Raw genomic sequence first — 8,786 nt, 5'->3', positions numbered from 1 at the left:
GCCTGTGCAGCCTCTCGCCACGTGACCAACACTCCCTCCCTACGTAACTCCCACTCCCTCTCCAGCCCCTCCCCGCGGGGGAGTTCCTCCGGGAGGGCCGATCTTCCGGGTGTAGGGGGAGGCGGCGTGACTGGAGTGGAAAATTTTCCCAGCACAACTTCGCAGCTGCAACATATTGAAAGGAGCGCAAGCAAGCCAGAGTAGAAACTGGAATGACTGAATGAAATTTCTACTCTTCCTTCAGACTTTAACCGCTTAGCCCCAAAACCTTTCCCACCCTTCGTCTTGGTACGGTCCTTAGAGTACGGAGCCTGCAGAGGGTCCCACGCTGGAAGAGAGAGAGGAGGGTATGTAGGGAAGTGGGCCAATCGGGGCGCGGGTCACGGCGCAGGCGCGCTGGGGAGGGAGGGCTATGCTAATGTTGTTGATATCCTGGGGCCACCCGAGTTAAAGGGGGGAAATCCGGGGGCTGCCGCAGCCGCCACCGGTCTGGGCCCAGCCAGGGGCCCCCTATAGTCGCCGCAGTCCCTGGGAGAGGCACCTGCCCCCAGCTCGGGGAGGGGGCGCCGCGGGCTCGGGGAGCACGGACAACCCCTACCCATGAGGCCCTGATGGAAAACACAAAGGATCTGGTGAGAGCCGAGCGCGGCAGCCGCTTTGTGTGCCAGGTCGGGGGGACTCCTGCAGCTCCCTGACCCCAGGAACCCTGCAGCTCCCTGACCCCGCTCCCAGGCCTGCTTCTCCATCCCACGCCCCCTCAAGCTCCAGAGCCCCCCTCCCCCTACCAGCCGTTAAACGATTCAGGGGTTCCCCTCCCCCCACCCCCTCAGCCCGGGACTCGTTGGGGTTCTCTCTGTCTGCTCCACTCTCTGGAAGAAAAATAAGACAAGAAAGTTTTTCTCTCCGTCCCGCCCCTGCCCTCTGCTCTGGGTTGGGGAGAAAGACTGTATCTGAGACTTTTCCTTTTTTAGCCTCCCAGGGTGGGAGAGTGGAGTCCTCACTCTCCCGGAGGGGTGAGGGGGAAATAGTTTTGCTGCTTTTCTGGGAAAATGTGCCTATCCGACTTGGGGCCAGTGCCGCGAGGCATTTTGCACGTGGAGGTGGGAATATTGAAAGGGGGCGGGGTGGGCACGTGCGGGAGGGAGAGGTGGGAGTGATGTTTGGGAAGCAGCCGCCGAGGCAGCTTATTTAAAAGGGTTCCAAGTCGGTGGGCTTCTGTGACCATTGCGTTCTCCTTTGTAAAATAAGAATCCTAACATTTCAGAGTCGGAAGAGACGTTAGAGGTCACCCAAAACAACCGTCCCTTCTGCAGCCTCTCTGACAAGTGGTAGGTAATCTAGCCTCTGCTTAAACCCCTACAAACACTGAGCGCTCGCTATTGCCCAGGAAAGCCTGTTCCGTTTTTCTGTAGTTCTAAATTGTTTGCTTGCCCTTATTAGACCCTTCAGCCTCATTCATGTCCCGGTTAAGTTGCTCCTTTTTTTTACTTCTCAAATTTTCTCTCACATCCTCCTCACCCACCCACTGCTCATTGGCCTATATTTTGTGTGCCAGGAAAGAACAGCAGGGAAGTGGAGGAAGGAGGGTTTGAGAGATAGTGAGGGCCAACTGAAAACTTTGCTGGGTCAGTTTCAAGTGTGCTGGCTTACATGTCTGAAGATGATTGATATTTTCACTAGAGAATTACAATCTAGAGATTTCATGGCTATATTCTCTCACTAGTGCATCTTTTTGAAGTTAAAAATTTCATCATCGTCTTTGTAGTTCTCCTATCACAAGACACATTTGCTTGTTACCTAAATCACTTTTTCAAAGGATGCCTAAAATTGCCTCCTGGGGATAGTACTGAAGCTGTTAGAAGCATCATCTGGTAGAGGGATGATCTAAAGAACCACTTCCCCTCCACCCATTTGACCTGTGTTCCTTGCAAGCTGGTCTTTTTCTTCAAGTCCCTCTTCCAAATGTTTTATTTCCTTTTTTTAAACAACTTTTTCATGATATTTGAAATTTATATTTGCCTAGTGTTTACAATATTTTCAGTATTCCTCACATTAATATGCAGCAATATTTATCACTTGGTAGCTGGGAGAGTTCAGTTGAAACTATTGTCACTCTGTTTTTCTAAGTCCTCCTTCATTTGGTGAGCTATGCTGCCCCCAAAAGTAGTTTTTGTTGGCATAAGAATCTTGGGTGCACATGTTTTCCTCTTCCTAACATAGTGGAGTGGGAGTCAAGACATAACAGATACAATGTAGAATACCTCTGGTCTAAAAGCCAGCAAATAAATTTCATCTTAAGCCCCTAGTCTCCTGTTTGAAAGGATAGAGGACATTTTTTCTTCTCCCGCTTTTATGACTTAGAGACTGTTTCTTTGCTCTTGTGTGCTTAGACTGTTACTTTATTTTTTGTTTGTTTACCTCAACACCAAAGAGTGTTTAGAAAGAAAATAGCTGTCTCTTTTTGCACCACCTCCTTCTCTGAATAACAAGTAGCTTCTATTTATATAGCACCCCATACTCAAGGCTTGTGGGTACCTTGCAAATTACGGCAACATCTGCCTTGAATAAGTATGTGTTCTTAGTGTCTTATGTTGGGCCATATTTTTTAATCATCCAGTTTTTAACTTTATGTAAACTTTGACATAAAATATTTCTTCTAAATCTAGTTACTAGAATTTAGCATAGGATTGAATATTAGATGGTGAAAAAAAATTGAGAGCTGAATAATTGTGTCTTCAAAGTTTTTAATTAATATGGAGTTCCAAGTTGTTTTCCTGCTTACTTTAAACATGAACTGTCATGACTATAGTTAACTGCCTTTGGAGACATTTGCATTCTAAACATACTAGACAGGAACAACTGGTTTTATTTTTGAAGAAGACATTGATGTATTTTTTATGGCTAGTTATATGTTGACCTTATTATCTAAATCTTTCTAGATGTTCAGATGCTAGTCCCTCAACTGTTGAAAATTAAAATGAAACAGTTTATTTTAAAACATAGTGGTCAAAAGATGGTAAAACTCTAGTTTAGAAGTATAAACGACATATTAATATCATAAATACTAAACCACAGCATTACTAAAAGCCAAGAGTGCTCAGTGGTCTGAGTGACCACATTCTAAAATTAGACAAGTCACATTCTTTGGGTTGCTCCTTCTTTCTCAGTGTTTCATCTTTAAAATGTTTGCTAAATAAGATTTAACCTTTCACACTTAGAATTTCAAGGTAAGTCAGTTAATATGTACCATTAGTCTCAGGGTTTCAAGTCTAAGAAAGACAGAAAACATCAAGACAATAAAAGAGGAAGGACTTAAAATAGTTAAAATAAACTGTGTTTCCTAATAGGGTATTCTCCACTATCCAAAAAGACTTTTGATTTTATACAAAAATTGCAAATTGGTCTAGGTTTAATCATTCTTTTTTAATAAACCTTTGTTTTAAGGATTTCCCCCACACACACAAATTTAGAATTTCTTTTCTTGCTTTGCTGGAACCCACAAGAAAAAGTGAAAAGGAAATAACTCCTATTTGAACAAACCCTGAATGTGAAGTAGAATGATGTAATACGATAGGAAGGGCACTGGCAGATGGGGTTATAATTGCAGTTCTGCCACTATCTAGCTCCATAGCCTTCGTTGCTCAAGATCCTGTGCCTCAGTTTTCTCATCACAGTTGAAGGATTGGTCTGGAATCATCATTGTCCAATGGAACTTTCTCCCATGATGGAAATGTCCTATGTCTGTACTGTCCAGTATGGTAGTCACTAGCTACATATGGCTATGGAGTACTTAAAATATAGCTAATGGGACTGAAGAACTTAATTTTTTGTTATTGTTTTAGTCAATGTAAATTTAAGTAGCCAAATGTCTGCCATACTGGACATGCAGCTGTAGAACAGTATTTTCCAAGCTTAATTAATCACTGGAATCACCTCTTTGGGGCTCCTATTAAAATAGAACCTGTCTACTGGAGGTTATTCAGTAGGTCTGCAGTGGGGCCTAGGAATCTATTTTTAATATATGCTCCAGAAAATTTTTTTATCAGATTGGTTAAGGAAACACTCCATTAGGATATTTTCAATCTCACTTCTAGTTTTCCCTTTAGTATTGATAATTTAGAATTTAGTGTAGTAGAAGTAAGCTCTGGACAAAGTCAGCAAACTGGCTGGTTTCTAGCTCTGACTCTGCCAGTCCTGACCTGTGATCTTAGGCAAATTGCCTAATCTCTTTGAGCTTCATTTTCCTCATCTGAAATATGGGGTGAGCATCAGCCCTGCCTCCCTCCCAAAGATTCCATAAACCTCCACTCAAATGTGATGACCACTGCATGAGAAAATGCAGGCTGCTAGAAAGGATAATTAAAATGTTGATGGCTGGGCGTGGTGGTTCACGCCTGTAATCCTAGCAATCTGGGAGGCCGAGGTGGGAGGATCGTTTGAGCTCAGAAGTTCGAGACCAGCCTGAGCAAGAGTGAGACCCCATCTCTACTAAAAATAGAAAGAAATTAGCTGGACAACTGAAAATATATATATAGAAAAAATCAGCCCGGCATGGTGGCACATGTCTGTAGTCCCAGCTACTCAGGAGGCTGACGCAGGAGGATCGCTTGAGCCCAGGAGTTTGAGGTTTCTGTGAGCTAAGCTGATGCTACGGCACTCTAGCCTGGGCAACAGAGCCAGACTCTGTCTCAAAAAAAAAAAAAAATGTTAAGATGTCTTCCTAGAATCCACTTCTTTTTCCCTTTTCTTCATATTATCTAATTCCTACTCCTATTCTTGTAAAACTGGTATATACAGTACTCATTAGTTTACTTAAATCATTATGACTCAATTATTCGGCCACAGCTTACAGTTTAGTTGTAGAGCAGGCATATTAAGTCTAACACTTTTTTATATTTCTGGTGTTTAGCATAATGGTTTGTATATATTGCTCAATAAATAATGGTTGATGTAATCTGTTACTGTACTTTTGGACGAAAACTTTAATTTGATGGTTAGATTGTTTTATATACCAGAGAAGTATCCCCCTGTGTACATAAATGTGTTTTACCCAATTTTAATTGTTTCATTAACATAGTTATTATTGTTCAGTGATTATGTATCTTTTGAGCAACCAGCTCCAATATATTTTTAAAAGATAAACACCAAGAGAATGTCATCATTTAGCAGCTATCCCTTGGGTGAAAGGTCACCCTAGTACCAATGTGAACAGACCAGGGAGCCAAAAAGACCGTGCTTTCCTATATCCTAATGCCTTCATTTTGGAAATGCTGTAGGACACTTTTATCAGTTATATCTAATAGCTAGAAGAGAAATACTTTCTCCCCTACTTTAATATCAAGTATTTTTAGGTTGTATCAAATCAACATGACACTGAATAACCTGTATAACTTATTTTCTCTATATTACCACATTAATGAATGATCTTGTTTGATTGCTCAAACCACATTTTTACTACAGACACAGACTTAGCATGAATTCTGTTATTTGGGGTAAAATTGATAGCTGATGATTATCTCATAGACCCTCTAAGCCACTGTGTGATTCAGACTTAATTTTGATATGGTCATCTTATTTTTAATTAGCTTTTCAGGTGCATACTTAAGGATTCATAGCTTTCTTCTGAAGAACTGAAAGTCCATTCATGTGAATTATTTTATCATACATCCTTCCTGTGTGGTAAGTGATGTTTTCCTTATTTAGAAGTGAGGGAAACTGAGATCCAAGTAATTGTTACACTCAAAGTCATAACAGTGATAGAACGAGAAGTTGAACCCAAAGTGGTAGAAATTTGTATTTCTCGTAAATCAAAGAATAGCTTCCTTTTGTTCACTGTTGCTCTAAATCTTAGAATATTGTTATATAGAATATTGCCCTCTCCTGGGTACTTTTCAGTTTGTCTAGGTGAGTTATTCAGAATATTACTGCTTTCAATTTCCTCTTGATTGTTCATTGACATGAATTTATTCTTTTACATTGAACTTGTGGGAAACAAAAACCCAATAAGCCCAAATCCTTACCATTTCTTGTCCTTATAATAGTAAACTTAGAAAGAATGAAGGCATTTCTGTTTACACTGATGAATTTTATCGTTATGCCAGACCCTGCTTTCCATCATCATAGTGGAATGAGGAAGAGTCCTTCAGGAGCTAAATAGCTCTGTAGCTCCTACTAAGTTTAGTCGTCATAGAATATCTATTAATTTCTGTATTTCTGTTTTGAACTTTGTGATCTTCATGCATACAACATTCAAATTTAAGGTTTCAGAAAACATATATTCCACCGCTAAACATAAAACTTTGAAAATTGTGTGGGCCACTGCTCCCAATTCGTTTGGATAATGAAAAGTTAAGTTTTAATGAATTTATTAATATTGAAATTATAGTATTATTACGTGGTTGTATATTTATTGGCATCTCCATTTAGAATCTCTAATATTTTCTGTGATTTCTGCCAGGGAAGTTTACAATTACTGGAACTTGTGGTCGATTATACCATAAGTTAATGGGTATACCTTTTAATTCCTTTGTAGATTTCATAGGGAGGAAGGTTTATCTAGGTGACAATTACAGCAGGAAAATGAAATTCTGTGATTTATAATCCCTTCTTTTGTCACTATGAGAAATTTTATTTTTCGTTATAGATGTACATTTGCTGTTTGCAAAAAGAATTACAGAAAAGGTAGATTCATCTTCCCATCCCACTCCACTCTCACCCTGTTAAAAGTTTAGCTGTTCCTTCTAGGATGTTCCTGAATCACATATAAACAAACAGATATATCCATCTATGCCTGTGCCGGTGCATAGTTTCTTTTAATAAAAAGTGAGTCATACTATATCTTATACTGTATTCTGTGATTTACTGTGCTATATTTATGTTGTATTTTAAACAATGCTAAAAGTACTCCCCAAAAGGGTCTTTAGCAGCAGTCTTTTTCTCACCCCAGTTCAGCTCTGGGGAGACAATTACTTTCATTCTTTCAGCTTTTTCATCTAGTAACTATCTCCATAATTCTAAATATTAGGCTTATTTTTTTATTGCATGAATTTTAGACATTATCTATTGACTTCTTTTGTGGTGAATAAGGAGTTATCATATATACCCAAATATAAAGCAAGATTTCTGCACCTGCAATCATCCCATCACCTTATATTTGAGATCTTAAGTAGTCACCTGATGTGATTTTCAGTTTTATTTTGAAAAGCAAAAATGTTCAAGAGGGCACATTACCTGAAACAACCTTATATGATGCTTGTTTTCTATGCTTACAGAGGTTAGCTGACAGAACCAATATTAAGGAAAAAACAGAAGGGGAATTAAAATTTAAATTTTGAGATTATTCCTGTGACTCGTGTTATTAGTGTTCATTGTATCTGTATGGTCTTGGGAAACTCCCTCAGCCTATTTGGGCTACTGCTTCCTCATCTGTAAAATGGGAGTAATACACAGTGTCAGGATTAAATGCATTATTACATATTAAGTGCTTAGAATGTGCCTGATACATGGTAAGCATGCTGTAAATATTAATTGTAATAATAATCATAACAGATCTTTCACAGATCACTAAGAAAAATGGTCTAAGGTTATTACAGAGTTTACAAATAAACTCCTATAGGACAGAATGTGTTTCTGAAGCAAATTAAATGAAAATGAAGACAAGTTACTCTGGAAAACTGTGTTAGATGACAGAAAACATGACTCTGATGACAGGTGAAGTGTTTCAGAAAATGGCAAAAGCAATATATTTAAGATAATTTTTACTATACTACTTAATGTGTATGTGTAGACTTCCATGTCTGGAGAATAATGCCAGCAGTCTGATCCAGCTTTCCCACCCACCTTCCTATAAACCTGTAAAACCAACAAGGAGCACATATAAATCACATACCATCCATGCCTTCAGCATTACCAGAAAACAGATCACCACACTCTTCAAATTACCTAAAAGTAGAGAAGTAATAAGAGTTCAATTCATAAAGTTGGTTTATTTCTCTACCTGTAAGTAAAACTTTATAGGTACTTACAGGTAGAGAAATAAACTAAATAAAGTACAGTAAACCACCCCCAGGAAGAGAAAATCCACAAGAAGTTCCGAAACACTGAACAGAGGTCTGGAGTTTAATAGTTCGTAGCTCTAGCGATGGAGAAGAGCTTGAAGGTAAGCAGTACCAGAATTGATAGTCTTAAATTATAAGCACTGCTTCATAGAGAGAGGGTGAAGACATAGAGTTTTGGAGATACGGCAATGAAGAAAAAGAAGGAAGAGGAAAAATTCTTCAGAAAAAGAAAGAAAAACTGAACTCAGAAAAAAGGGTGTTCTTGAACTAGGAACTCTCAACATGAAATGAATAGAAATAAAAAAGAATGGATTATATCCATATAGAACCACTATAAAAATAAGCAAAAATATATGAGTAAAAGCATTTCAACTAAGGAAAACCTACCCATCCAAAAAGATACACACGCACACACACACAGCAGAAGAACACTAACATAACTCAAAGTGAAATTAAACACCCTAACACCAATGTTTGGAGATATGAAAAGTAACGTTAAGAAATATTTTGAGGCCGGGCGCGGTGGCTCACGCCTGTAATCCTAGCTCTCTTGGAGGCCAAGGCAGGTGGATTGTTTGAGCTCAGGAGTTCGAAACCAGCCTGAGCAAGAGCGAGACCACGTCTCTACTAAAAATTAGAAAGAAATTAATTGGACAACTAAAAATACATAGAAAAAATTAGCCGGGCATGGTGGCGCATGCCTGTAGTCCCAGCTACTCGGGAGGCTGA

The 8,786-nt window shown here is 39.4% G+C and overlaps 1 protein-coding gene across 1 annotated transcript in view; it reads left to right on the top strand.

The window, feature by feature from the left end:
• Positions 1-5,624: 5,624 nt before the first annotated feature.
• Positions 5,625-8,786, top strand: part of MBTD1 (mbt domain containing 1) — a 56,127-nt gene continuing 52,965 nt past the window's right edge. The window contains exon 1 of the mRNA XM_012661544.1: positions 5,625-5,679. The gene's annotated coding sequence lies outside the window, so the exon portion shown is untranslated. The remainder of the gene's footprint in view (positions 5,680-8,786) is intronic.

Source organism: Propithecus coquereli, unplaced genomic scaffold (genome assembly GCF_000956105.1).
Source record: "Propithecus coquereli isolate 6110/MARCELLA unplaced genomic scaffold, Pcoq_1.0 Scaffold119, whole genome shotgun sequence".
NCBI classification, from domain to species: domain Eukaryota; kingdom Metazoa; phylum Chordata; class Mammalia; order Primates; family Indriidae; genus Propithecus; species Propithecus coquereli.
The sequence above is the reverse complement of the archived record's forward strand: the minus strand, read 5'-3'. Positions and strand labels throughout refer to the sequence as shown.